General features: G+C 39.9%; 1 protein-coding gene across 1 annotated transcript in view; it reads left to right on the top strand.

The window, feature by feature from the left end:
- The window catches only part of CACNA2D3 (calcium voltage-gated channel auxiliary subunit alpha2delta 3), a 935925-nt gene extending 922057 nt beyond the window's left edge, over positions 1-13868 (top strand). The window contains exon 37 of the transcript XR_012518702.1: positions 13783-13868. The gene's annotated coding sequence lies outside the window, so the exon portion shown is untranslated. The remainder of the gene's footprint in view (positions 1-13782) is intronic.
- Positions 13869-14370: the final 502 nt, after the last annotated feature.

The raw sequence follows: 14370 nt of genomic DNA, 5'->3' as shown, positions 1-14370 counted from the left end.
CAACAAAGCAAGACTCCTTCTCAAAAACAAAAGAGAGAGAAATCATATTTTAATTACTTTTTAACAAAAATAACATCACATGACCTATGATTCTCCATTACATGTCTTAAAAACTGGCAACAGTAAGTCAAGCATATTATGTTATAATGTGCATAATCGAATGCAAATGATGCAAAATATGTAATATATTTATGTATAATTACATAATTACACACACACACACACACACACACACACACACACACACAGGAAAACCATCAGAATTATTGAATTATTTTGGTAAAATAGAGACCGTCCTGGCAAAATAGGAGAGTGAAAATAGTAAGGTATCCTACAGCATAAGATGATCCAAGAAATCATGTAGTCTTTCAAGTAGCTGTTGTATCATCTTACTGCTGCTATTGCAAATAGCATAGAGAACCAGAAAATCAGTATGAAAAGTGCTAGGCAGCAGAGCAAAAACAGAGTGTTCTTAGTTGTGAACACTTTTGGGAAAATGAAAAATAATAACAAATGAGTCTACCATGACCTGCCAGGTTCTGTTCAGTCTGCTGTCTCTCCCCACCTCTTCTCCAACCTCACCACACATTCCCTCTCCTTGCACTTGAGCCACGGGGTCTTCCTGCCCCTCAAATACACCAGGTGGACTCTGCACTCGCCATTTCCCCTGCCTGGGACACAGCTTCCTCCAGACACCAGCGTGCCCTACTCCCTCCGCGGCTGCAGGTGCGTCCTTCTCGGACTGCCTTCCCTGACCTCCCTGCTTACAGCTGCAGTTTCCACGGCCCTCCACTCCTTTCCCCGTTGCTCTTCCTCCAGAGCAGTTCATTTAGAGTTGTTTTTGTCTGTTGGTTCGTTTTCAGTACTATATTTTCCTCTCCCAGAAGAGGGTCTGAGTCAAAGCAGACTCCCATAAACATTTAAGCAAGTAAGCAAGCAGTATGAAGTTGGTGCAAAAGTAACTGCGGTTTTTGCAATTAAAAGTAACAGTAAAAACCACAATTACTTTTCCATCAAACGAACAGTAGTAAGAACAGTGCTACCAACATAGGGGGTGATTGTGTATACCGCTGTGGTATAGTGCTGTGTGGGAATGCCATCATTACTGCAGAGGGCAGGGAGTAATACAATATTCTAGAGCATGCCCTCTTGCTACAATTTGCACTAGGAGATTTCTGTATGCAATATCAGTGTGATGGATACCAAACATACCCAAAAGTATTTTTTTCAAAGAACTTTTTAAAATGTGCATTTTACCACTAATTATTGAAATAAGAAATGGACTATAATGTGATATACTTTAATAGAGCATTATATAACACAATTAGTTACTCAAGTTATAGGCTGTGACATTCAATATAATTTGTAACAGATTCGAAAGCCATCTATAGCTAAACATAGTGTCTCAACATTCTTCCTAAAATATAAATATTTAATATATGTATGTGTATACATGTATAATTATAAAATTCATTGTATGCATATACTAGGTAAAATTTTAAAATGATAGAACAATTGTAATATTTGTTGAGGGTAGGATAATACAATGCAGGCTAGACACGGCAATGCAGTGACAACTCCATGTGTCCTAAAATTAAAGACTGGCCAGCTCCATGTACTGTACTTTTATTAGCAGTATTGAAGGGACCACAGAATTCAAATAATGTAGTGCACTAAAATATGATTGTATTGGTGTTGGTAAAAACTACTATTTAATGTGTGAAGTAGTTTAGAATGAGGAAATGTACATTATTATTTAAATTATGAACAGCACAGCACTGCAGAGGATAATATAGCTCTTGTTATGGGAGACCGCATAGTTTAGTAAATTATTAAAATTATAGGCAGAAAGAACACAGCTTTATTACTATCAATATCGGAGGTCATCATAATTGAACAGACCCCTGAGGGCCATTTGCAGTGTCTGCAGTTTGGAAGCTTTTCGAAGATGTCTCCAATTGGCACACATGGGCTGGGAAGTCAGCTGGGGGCATTTCTAGTAATACGACTTCATCACACACATGCTGTTTGTAGTGACCAAAATTCCTGCTGGGGGCTTTGCAGGCATCATTTCCCTCGATCCAATGGTTACAGACCGAGACAGCTTTGCCCTGTGGGGCACATTTGGCAATGGCAGAAGACACACCGTAGGGGAAGGGGCGGTGCTATTGGCATGTAGTGGATAGAGGCCAGGGATGCTGCTAACATCCTACAAAGCCCAGATCAGCCCCAACAACAAAGATGTGTTCGGCCAAATATTTCAACAGCACCAAAGGGGAGGAACCCTACTCCAGTCCTTAAGGATTATTAAGGATTTTGTCTTCACAAATTGATAGATGCCATTAACCTTTGGGATCCCCACTGGTGTCTAAATTATGGAGGCTCACTGTACCAATGCTGGAAATCTCTTCCACAGCGTAAGAGAGTAAACTAGAGTCAATAAATAGCAATCTAGCTGCATTATATCTTAAACCATTCAGATAGCAGCCTCCTTCTTGTCATCCAGGCCTTAGCAGTTTTCCACCAAACCCCCAGAAATGCTCTCTCATGGCCTACTGTTTCATTCACACCATGGCACTCACTAGAATCGGTTATTTTCTCATTTACTGCCAGAGTCCCCTCCTCACACCCTATGTGGCAAGGTCTCATCTGTGTTGACTGTTGTATCCTCACTGCTTGGAGTAACTCCCCAACTTCAGGGACACCTGGAAAGCATTTGCTGAACAAATGAATAAACCGCCCTCACCATATTATTTATCAAAACCTTCTGTTTACCAGGTACCATGCAGAGCCCCTTACAACATTTCATGTGAATCTTGGGACCACCAGATGATGTACTAAGTCTCAAAAAGCAAGTTACCCAAAGATTCTAGGGCCACTAAGAAACAGGCCTTACTCCACACTTTTTTACCCTTAACCACAGCAACATGCAGCTGGGCACCAGAGCCCCGTCTTACATCAGACGCCAGTTCCCTCTTCTAGGTAGTAAGTCAAGACAGCAATACTTTCTAGTTTAGGATACTATAATTCAGCAGCATGTGGACACTGTAAAGGCAATGTACCATAGGAGATCATAATGATACTTGGGTTGCCTATGATTAGAAACAGCATATTGTAATATGACACAATGGCTTCATTTTTACTTCATTCAAAATACAATACTTTCCACTCATATGCACATTATAGGCAATGCAGGGTTGTTTAAACCTGGGATCAGCAAACATTTTTCATAAAGAGTCAGAGTAGCTGGTTTAGACTTGGTGGGCCTTATTGTCTCTGATGCAACTATTTAACACTCTGCCATTACAGTTCCAAAGCAGCTATGTTCTAATAAAACTTAAGGACACTGAAACTTAAATTTTGTATATTTTTATATGCCAAAAATATTATTCCTTTGAGGGTTTTTTTTTTTTGGCAAGCTTTTAGAAATGTAAACACCACTGTTAACCTATGACCTGTACAAAACAGGCAGCAGGAGAGATCTGACGTGTGAAGCCTAGTCTGTCAATCCGCTGATTTATCGCTGCTGCCAATTTCTGAAACTCTCATAATATGATGAGTTAGGCACATCCTTGCAACATTACAGATGTGTACACTAGAATAGTGTCAGTCCTGTGGAACTGGAAGTACCGTATTACAAATGTGACTATAATTTTTACTTTAATAGCACACAAAATAGCATTATTTCAAATGCTGGAAATACCCTACTACTGAAAGTCATTAAATCTAATGACTTATATTCATATAACTGTTAATATAAACAGAATAATTCACTATAGTGTGCTAGTGTTACTGCTATTTGAATTGCAAGGCAAAAGGTATAGGTTGACATAATGCAGCTCAGTACAATATGGTATCATTTCTGTTTCCACAACTGTATATGATAAAGTGAATCATAAAATGACATTGCTTCTGCCAGCTTTGGCCACCTCAAAGCAGTTACTTTCTTTTGGCTATGCTGTGCCGTGTGGTCCTAAACTGTAGTATTGTATGCAGTATTACTGCTATATCCTGCTATGTTAGGTTGTCAAAATCTTGTTAATAAAAATTCTACCACAAGATACTGTATTAAACAACCCATATTTCAATTATCCCAGCTCCAAATAGTCAACAAACTGGTGAAGAGAGAGAAATATTTGAGTGGTATCTTTTCAATAAGATATTGTCGTCTTGGCAAGATATGCCCCTACTAGCCAGAGCATCAAGAAGAGTTGTCCTTATATGTATAAACGATTTGATATTGTCCTTGAACATGCTATTCAGTTATGGCACCACATAATCTTCAAGCTGTAGCAATGATTGTGGGGCAGAGGTGGGGGCATTTGTTGAGTGCTGACTATGGAAAGCACGTCACAATCATTATGTCACATGACTCCTGACAGGCAAAGCTGGCTCAAGCCATGAGAAAGCACACATTGCAGATGATAGGTCTAAGATTCGGAGAGGTTGCACGCCTCGACCAAGTCACAGAGGCGGCGATGGATAAAGCCAGAATTTGAAGCCAGCCTAATGGTCCCAGAGCATGTGTTCTGTTCACTTAGCCACCTATCAACTTTCTCCACGTCACTTCCCTTTCATGCCACGTGTGATCATGGAGACAGGAAACAGCACTTCCCTTCAGCCATATTGAAATGTACTGTCTGTAATCCTGGTTCAGATGAAGCATCCCACATCCAAAAAGCCAGACTCCAAAATCTGAAAATGTTTGAGTGCTGTCATCAATGCTCAAAGAAATCCTCATTGGAGCATTTGGGGTTTTGGAGTTTTGGAATAGGGATGCTGAACTGGTAAGTGTGATGTAAATATCCCCCAAAACAGAAAGAGTGAAATCTGAAACACTTCTGGTCCTAAGCATTCTGACAGGGAATACTCAACCTGTACCATCATTACTAGTGTATTATCCCATATGTTGTTTTCGCAGAAAGATTGGCAATATTGCTAATCCACAATATAGTCCCCCAATGCCACTCTATCATCTATTTCTGCAGCAATAGCATTATATTCCACATACGTTTTTAAACAGTAACACCTCCTCCCTTGTACATAATCCTACCTTTCCTCTAGTTTTGACAACAATACAGCCGCTATGCTAATGCCACCTGTAGGTTTAGTAGCAACAACAAAACTGCAAATACAGAGCCCACTGATCTATACTACAGTGTACATTGGATCTGAGAGACCAGCTTTGTGACTGGAGCGTCACAGGGAAATAAAGAAACATCACTACTCCTTGAAAGCAGAACTTTGGGCTGAGACTCTTCCATTTTTACAGGTGAATGGCCAGACACACTGGAATCACTCAGGTTCCATGCCATCCCTGATGGTGGAAGTAATCCTTTTGCTGTGCCATTCTATGTGATGGTCCAATGATGTTAGCATTTGTGATGACGTTACTACTAAGTCATGTCATGCTTACTTTCAAAATGGAAGAAATTCTGTCAATGTAATAACCAGTGTGTCATATTTATAATTTTAGCAAAAAGACACAACCATGCTAATACTTACATAGGAAGTATTTTCTGAAAAGAGATATTACTCAATTACATACTGAACTGGTACTGTTCCAATATATACTGAAATGATAATGCAGCTTAGTTTCTTTGTTTTTTTCTGAGATGGAGTCTTGCAGTGTCACTCAGGCTGGAGTGCGGTAGCGCAATCTCGGCTCACTGCAACCTTCGCCTTCCAGGTCCAAGTGATTCTCCCACCTCAGCCTCCCAAGTAGCTGGAATTACAGGCACACGCCAACATGCCTAAGTTTTGTATTTTTAGTACAGACGGGGTTTTGCCATATTGCTCGGGCAGGTCTCAAACTCCTGACCTCAGGTGATCTGCCTGCCTTGGCCTCCTCAAGTGCTAGGATTACAGGAATGAGCCACTGCGCCCAGCCAGGAAGTATTTTCTGAAGAGAGATACTACTCAAGTATGTAATGAATTGGTACTATTCCAATATATGCTGAAATGATAATACAGGTTTAGTTTCTTTTATTATTATTTTTTTGAGATGGAGTCTTGCTCTGTCACCCAGACTGGACTGCAGTGGTGTGATCTCGGCTCACTGCAACCTCTGCTGCCCAGGTTCAAGTGATTCTCCTGCCTCAGCCTCCCAAGTAGCTGGGATTACAGATGCCCACCACCACGGCCGGCTACTTTTTGTATTTTTAGTAGAGACAAGGTTTCACCATGTTGTCCAGTCTGATCTTGAACTCCTGACCTCAGGTGATCCACCCATCTCAGCCTCCCAAAGTGTTGGGATTACAGGCGTGAGCCACCGTGCCTGGCCTACTTTAGTTTCTGACTGAATACACATATTGTAAGAATCCCAGTATTTATAATTTATAGATTTATATGAGTATTGTATGTTCTGCTGTATTTGTCATCATGTTATTTTTTATCATAATATAGTGCAAAAAACACAATGCACATAGACAGAGTGACATAATACACTGATAGTGTGCTGTGCTGAGCAATCTGCATTGCTGCCACTATTAGCAGAAATAACATAATGCTCCACTATAATATGCTTCCTCTAATACCAGGGTAAAGAGTAATGTGAGCGGCCGGGCGCGGTGGCTCAAGCCTGTAATCCCAGCACTTTGGGAGGCCAAGGCGGGTGGATCACGAGGTTAGGAGATCGAGACCATCCTGGTCAACATGGTGAAATCCCGTCTCTACTAAAAATACAAAAAAAAAAAAAAAAATAGCTGGGCATGGTGGCGCGTGCCTGTAATTCCAGCTACTCAGGAGGCTGAGTCAGGAGAATTGCCTGAACCCAGGAGGCAGAGGTTGCGGTGAGCCGAGATCGAGCCATTGCACTCCAGCCTGGGTAACAAGAACGAAACTCCGTCTCAAAAAAAAAAAAAAAAAAAAAGAGTAATGTGAGCAACGTTTTCTTTTCTTTTTATAATTTGAGACACAGCAATGATGCCATAATAAATTGAGATCTCCAAAATGGATGGCAACAATTATATTAATGGAGCTAGCTATATTGTAATTATCCATCATCTATTTGCTGCTAGACAATATGTACTAAAATAGAGCATGCACATTTCCTTCACTTGCAGCAACAACAGCAACGGACCTGCTAATAATTTTGGTGTTATTTTAGTTTGTTTTGGTGTTGTTTTAGTATGTATTAGTGTTATTTTTAGTTTTAGTGTTGCTATACTGTAGTATGTCACGTTCGACATACTACTCAGATACCGCCAAAAGAATATAATGACTATTAGTAATGCAAAGTCTTGTCTGAGTCACAACTTCATGACTTAACTCCTTGAGTGATTTTTGTCAAAATACCTGGTAGATTTAAGCCTCCGTTTTCTCATCTGGATGATGGGGCTGATAACAGAACTCATTTCACAGTTGTTCTGAGGTTTACCTGGGACAATGTATCTAAATCAGGTAGCAGTTCTAGTTTCACGAGGTATCAGGATGTGGCATACAGTAAGTTCAATAACTTTTAGCTGGTGCTATTTCAATCATTTTTACTATTATTTTAATACTTCATACTCATTCTGGTAATACTACAACCAAACTACTTAGAAGCAATATCACTATACACAGACACACACACACACACACACACACACACACATGCATATCCAATTTAGGTATTTAGACCAATGTTTTAAAAACAAAGCTGCTCTATCATCTTATGCTATACTGAACTCCCCTCCTCTCTTCTGCTTTAATACTACTAAGGTTGCTGTAAAGTTGGAGAACCAGCAGCTTATAGCAAGTGTTCTTAACCTTCGTGGGGTCAAGAACACCTCTGAGAATCTAAAGAAAGCTACAGCTCCCTAGAGACATAAGACACGTTATACTTCAAGAACATTTGAAGAACCTTCTAAGAATATACATTTCTGTTTTTTTTTGTATAAATGTAGGGGATATGAGTACAGTTTTGTTACATGGATATATTGTGCAGTGGTAAAGTCTGGGCTGTTCCATTTATTTTTTCTTTTTCTTTTCTCCGTTTTTTTTTTTTTTTTTTTTTTTCTCGGACAGTTTTCCTCTTGTTGCCCAGGCTGGAGTGCAAATGGCATGATCTCAGCTCACTGCAACCTCCCCACCCCAGTTTCAAATGATTCTCCTACCTCAGCCTCCCAAGTAACTGAGATTACAGGCACGTGCCACTGTGCCTGGCTAATTTTTATATTTATAGTAGAGACAGGGTTTCACCATGTTGTCCAGGCTGGTCTCAAACTCCTGACCTCAGGTAATCCACCAGCCTGGCCTCCCAGGTTCTAGGACTATAGGCGTGAGCCACCACACCCAGCCTGGGGTGTTCCATTGTTAAGCCTCACCCTGAATCTACTGAATGAAACCTGTCTCAAATAATAATAAAAAAAAAAAAAAAAAAAGAAAGAAAGAAAAGAAAAGAAAAAGAAAAAATAAACCTGTCTCTGGTTTGCTAACAGTCTCAGTGCAGTAACAGTTTAGTAGGTAGGAGGTGGAGAGGAGATTACAGAGAGCTGAAAAGGCAGTGGGAGGGAGAGAGGAAATACAGTAGTCTTACAGAGTTCTCGGCTAATTCATGACTCAATCGATACTGGTCAAAACATTTGTCTCTCTTCATTTTATAAATTGTTAAATTATTTAAAATAATTGTTTTTTCTTATCATAAGTAACCCCAATTTGACATATAATTTCAAATTTTCTACAGTTTCTTAATTTATTTAATGATGGGTGACAGGTAAAAACTAATGTATATATGCAAATAAATTCGGTAAAATAATATTCTTGACACTAAAGGTATGCATGCTTCCCAGATGGTTAGGTATTTTCTCAAGACCACATGATACCAGTCACTACTATTGACCACTAAACTGGAGCTCTACATCTGTGGCCACACAATTTCTAACAGTGAACTTGTGACACAGACATGCTCCACTTCACAGATTCAAAACAAAAACAAAAACAAAAACTGAGGCTAAGGGGTTAAGTAACTGGAGAAAGTTGCACAGCTGGTGAGTCTGGAGCCAAGATACCTCCTCAGGTCACCTGTGCTCTTTCTGGCATAAAGTACATGCTTAAAGTTACATAATGAGGACAATCCAAGATGGCTGAATAGATACAACTCCAGCACACAACACCCAGCGAGACAGATGTAGAAATCCAGAGATCTCCTAGCTCCAACTGAGGTACCAGGTGCATTTTAAAAGGTCTGGTCCGATGGTGAGCAAAGCCCACTCAGGGCAGACCGAGGTGGGGAGGGGTGCTGCTTCATCCAGAAAGTGCATCTGACTGGCGAGTCGGAGGCTCCCCTTCTGGGGCTGCAGTCCAGATACAGTGCTTTCCCCAAAGCCTCAGCAATACACAGAACAGGGATCTTTGCCAGTCAAGCACCGGGAATTACAAGCATGGACTTGAGTAATAATCCAGGTCGCTGTCCTGTATTGGTGCAAAGACCTAAACAGATGCATAAGCCCAAAAGACAGCAGGGAGAGCCTGCGGACTGAGTTATTGCCCCCTCTGTCCCCTTCCCCCCGCGACCCGGAGAGAGAGGGAGCTATAAGCAGAAGCAGTTGTGCGGGCCCCTACCCCATGACTGGAGAAAGAGAGTTCATAATAATCAGATTCACCAGGGTTGAAATGAGGAAAAAATGCTAAGAGCAGCCAGAGAGAAAGGTCAGGTCACCCACAGAAGGAAGCCAATCAGATTCACAGCAGATCTCTCAGCAGAAACCCTACAAGCCAGAAGAGAGTGGGGGCCAATATTCAACATCCTTAAAGAAAAGAACTTTCAACCTGGAAAGTTTCATATCCAGCCAAAATAATTTTCATAAGTGAAGGAGAAATAAAATCCTTTATGGACAAGCAATTACTGAGAGATTTTCTCACCACCAGACCTGCCCTATAAGAGCTCCTGAAAGAAACACTAAACATGGGAAGGAACAAGTACCAGACACTGCAAAAGCAAACCAGCGGGCAAAGACCAAAAATACAATGAAGAAAATGATTCAACTAATGGGAAAGAAAACCAGCCGGTAACAAAATGGCAGGATCAAATCCACACATAACAATAGTAACATTGAATGTAAACAGCCTAAACGCCCCAATCAAAAGACACAGACTGGCAAACGGGATAAAAAGTCAAAACCCATTGGTGTGCTGTATTCAGGAAAGCCATTTCACATACAAAGACACACAGCCCTCAAAATAAAGGGATGGAAGATTTACCAAGCAAATGGAGAACAAAGAAAAGCAGGGGTTGCAATCCTAGTCTCTGATAAAATGGACTTCAACAAAGATCAAAAGAGACAAATAAGGGCATTACATAATGGTAAAAGGATCAATCCAACAGGAAGAGAAAAGTATCCTAAATATGTATGCCCCCAACACAGGAGCACTCAAATACATAAAGCAAGTTCTTAAAGACCTAAAACAAGATTTAGACTCCCACACAATAATAGTGGGAGACTTCAACACTCCACTGTCAGTATTAGACAGATCAACGAGACAGAAAACTAACAAGGATATCCAGGATTTGAATGCAGAGCTGGACCAAGTGGATCTAATAGATATATACATAGAATGCTCTACCCCAAATCCACCGAATATACATTTTTCTCAGCACCACATTGCACTTACTCTAAAATTGACCACATCATTGGAAGCAAATCACTCCTCACAGAAATCATAACAAACAGTCTATCAGACCACAGTGCCATCAGACTAGAACTCAGGATTAAGAAAAACACTCAAACCCGCACAACCACTTGGAAACTTAACAACTTGCTTCTGAGTGTCAACTGGATAAACAATGAAATGAAGGCAGAAATAAAGATTTTATTTGAAACCAATCAGAATGAAGACACAACTTACCAGAATCTCTGGGACAACTTTAAAGCAGTGTCAAGAGGGAAATTTATAGCAATAAATGCCCAAAACTAGGAAAGATCTAAAATTGACAACTTATCTTCAAAATTGAAAGAGCTAGAGGAGGAAGATAAAAAAAAACTCAAAAGCTGGCAGAAGACAAGAAATGACTACGATCAGAGCTGAACTGAAGGAGACAGACACAAAAAACCCTTCAAAACATCAGTAAATCCAGGAGGTGGTTTTTGGAAAAGATCAACAAAATAGACAGACTGCTAGCCAGATTAATAAAAAAAAGGGAAAAGAATCAAATAGATGCAATAAAAAATGATAAAGGGGATATCACCACTGATCCCACAGAAATACAAACTACCATCGGAGATTACTACAAATAGCTCTATGCACATAAACCGGTAAACCAGGAAGAAATGGATAAATTCCTAGACACTTGTACTCTACCAAGACTAAACCAGGAGGAAGTTGAAACCCTGAATAGACCAATAACAAGGGCTGAAGTAGAGGCAGCAATCAATAGCCTACCAACCAAAAAAAGTTGAGGTCCAGATGAGTTCACAGCTGAATTCTACCAGACAGACAAAGAGGAGCTGGTTCCATTCCTTCTGAAACTGTATCAAACAATGCAAAAGGAAGGAATCCTCCCTAACTCATTTTATGAGACCAACATCATCCTGATACCAAAACCAGGCAGAGACTCAACTAAAAAAGAAAACTTCAGGCCAATATCCATGATGAGTATCGATGCAAAAATCTTCAATAAAATGCTGGCAAACAGATTGCAACAGCACATCAAGAAGCTTATCCTTCACGATCAAGTAGGCTTCATCCCGGGGATGCAAGGCTGGTTCAACATACACAAATTCACAAATGTAATCCATCACATGAAAGGAATCAAAGACAAAAACCACATGGTTATCTCAATAGACGCAGAGAAGGCCTTTGACAAAATTCAACATCCCTTCGTGATAAAAACTCTCAATCAACTAGGTATTGATGGAACATATTATATAATGATAAAAGCTGTATATGACAAACCTACAGCCAATATCATACTGCATGAGCAAAAGCTGGAAGAATTCTCTTTGAAATCAGGCACTAGACAAGGATGCCCTCTGTCACCACTCCTATTCAATACAGTATTGGAAGTTCTAGCCAGAGTGATTAGGCAAGAGAAAGAAATAAGAGTGATTAGGCAAGAGAAAGAAATAAAGGGTACTCAATTAGGAAAGGAGGAAGTCAAACTGTCTCTATTTGCAGATGACATTGATTGTATATCTAGAAGACCCCATCACCTCAGCCCAAAATCTTCTCAAACTGATAAGCAACTTCAGCAAAGTCTCAGGATACAAAATCAATGTGCAGAAATCACAAGCATTCCATACACCAATAACAGACTTAAAGAGAGCCAAATGAGGAACAAACTGCCATTCACAATTGCTACAAAGAGAATAAAATACCTAGGAATACAACTAACAAAGGATGTAAAGGACCTCTTCAAGGAGAACTACAAACCACTGATCAATGAAATAAGAGAGGACACAAACAGATGGAAAAACATTCCATGCTCATGGTTAGAAAGAATTAACATCGTGAAAATGGCCATACTGCCCAAAGTAATCTATAGATACAATGCTATTCCCATCAAGCTAGCAATGACCTTCCTCACAGAACTGGAAAAACCCACTTTAAACTCTATATGGAATCACAAGAGAGCCCGCATAGCCAAGACAATCCTAAGCAAAAAGAACAAAGCCGGAGACATCACACTGCCAGACTTCAAACTATACTACAAGGCTACAGTAATCAAAACAGCATGGTACTGGTACCAAAACAGAGACATAGACCAATGGAACAGAACAAAGACCCCAGAAGAAACACCACACATCTACAACCATCTGATCTTTGACAAACCTGGCAAAAACAAGCAATGTGGAAAGGACTCCATGTTTAATAAATGGTGTTGGGAAAACTGGGTAGCAATGTGCTGAAAGCAGAAACTGGACCCCTACCTGTCACCTTACACTAAAATTATTTAATTAAAAATATTAATATTAATACTTAATTATTAATTATTTACATTAAAATTAATCCAGATGGATTAAAGATTTAAACATAAAACCTAACACCATAAAAACACTAGAAGAAAATGTAGGCAAAACCATTCAGGACATTGGCATAGGCAAGGACTTCATGACTAAAACACCAAAAGCAATGGCAATAAAAGCCAGTATAGACAAATGGGATCTAATTAAACTCCAGAGCTTCTGTACAGCAAAAGAAACCATCATTAGAGCAAATCAGCAACCAACAGAATGGGAGAAAATTTTTGCAATCTACCCATCTGACAAAGAGCTAATAACCAGAATCTGCAAAGAACTAAAACAGATATACAAGAATAAAACAAACAACCCCATTCAAAAGTGGGTGAAGGATATGAACAGACACTTTTCAAAAGAAAACATATGTGAGGCCAACAAACATGAAAAAATGCTCATCATCACTGGTCATTAGAGAAATGTAAATCAAAGCCACATTGAGATATCATCGCACCCCAGTTACATTGGTGATCATTAAAAAATCTGGAGACAACAGATGCTGGAGAGTATGAGGATAATTAGGAACACTCTTACACAGTTGGTAGGAGTGTAAATTAGTTCAACCACTGAAAGACAGTGTGGCGACTTCTCAAGGATTTAGAAATAAAAATTCCATTTGACCCAGCAATCCCATTACTGGGCATATACCCAAAGAACTATAAATCATTCTACTATAAAGACGCATGTGCTCATATGTTCATTGCAGCTCTCTGTACAATAGCAAAGACCTGGAACCAACCCAAATGCCCAAATGCATTAATGATTGACTGGACAAAGAAAATGTGGTAAATATACACCATGGAATACTATGCAGCCATAAAAAATGATGAGTTTGTGTTCTTTGTAGGGACTTGGATGAATCTGGAAACCATCATTCTCAGCAAACTGACACAAGGACTGAAAATCAAACGCAGCATGTTCTCACTCATAGGTGGGTGTCAAACATTGAGAACACGTGGACTCAGGGAGAGGAGCATCACACACTGGGGGCACTTGGCGGGGGTAGAGGAGAGACAGCAGGGGGTTGGGAGGGAGGGTAGGGTGGGGAGGGATAACATGGGGAGAAATGCCAGATATAGTATGCACCTAAAGTAAAATAAATGTAAAAATAATAATTAAAATAAAATAAGTTAAATCATGATGATCCTCAGCTGGAGGGAGCTAGGAAAGAAAGCTTTTATTCCAGCAACCCAAAAACATGCCAGGAAAATGAAAGAGAGAGACAGACAGACAGAGAGAGAGAGAGAGAGAGAGAGAGAGAGAGAGAGAGAGAAGACTGGTGTATAATGTTAATGCACCAAGTTAACGCATTATGCAACCATAATACACATAGCTAATGCACCATAACAAGATTGAATTCAAAGCAAAAACAGAAAAATGGGCATGACTTATCAGCAAAGGAAGCCATCAAAATGTCTAAAGCGTAGGTATAGGA

This window comes from Saimiri boliviensis, chromosome 8 (assembly GCF_048565385.1).
Source record: "Saimiri boliviensis isolate mSaiBol1 chromosome 8, mSaiBol1.pri, whole genome shotgun sequence".
Taxonomy (NCBI): domain Eukaryota; kingdom Metazoa; phylum Chordata; class Mammalia; order Primates; family Cebidae; genus Saimiri; species Saimiri boliviensis.
This window is presented reverse-complemented; position numbering and strand designations above follow the sequence as displayed.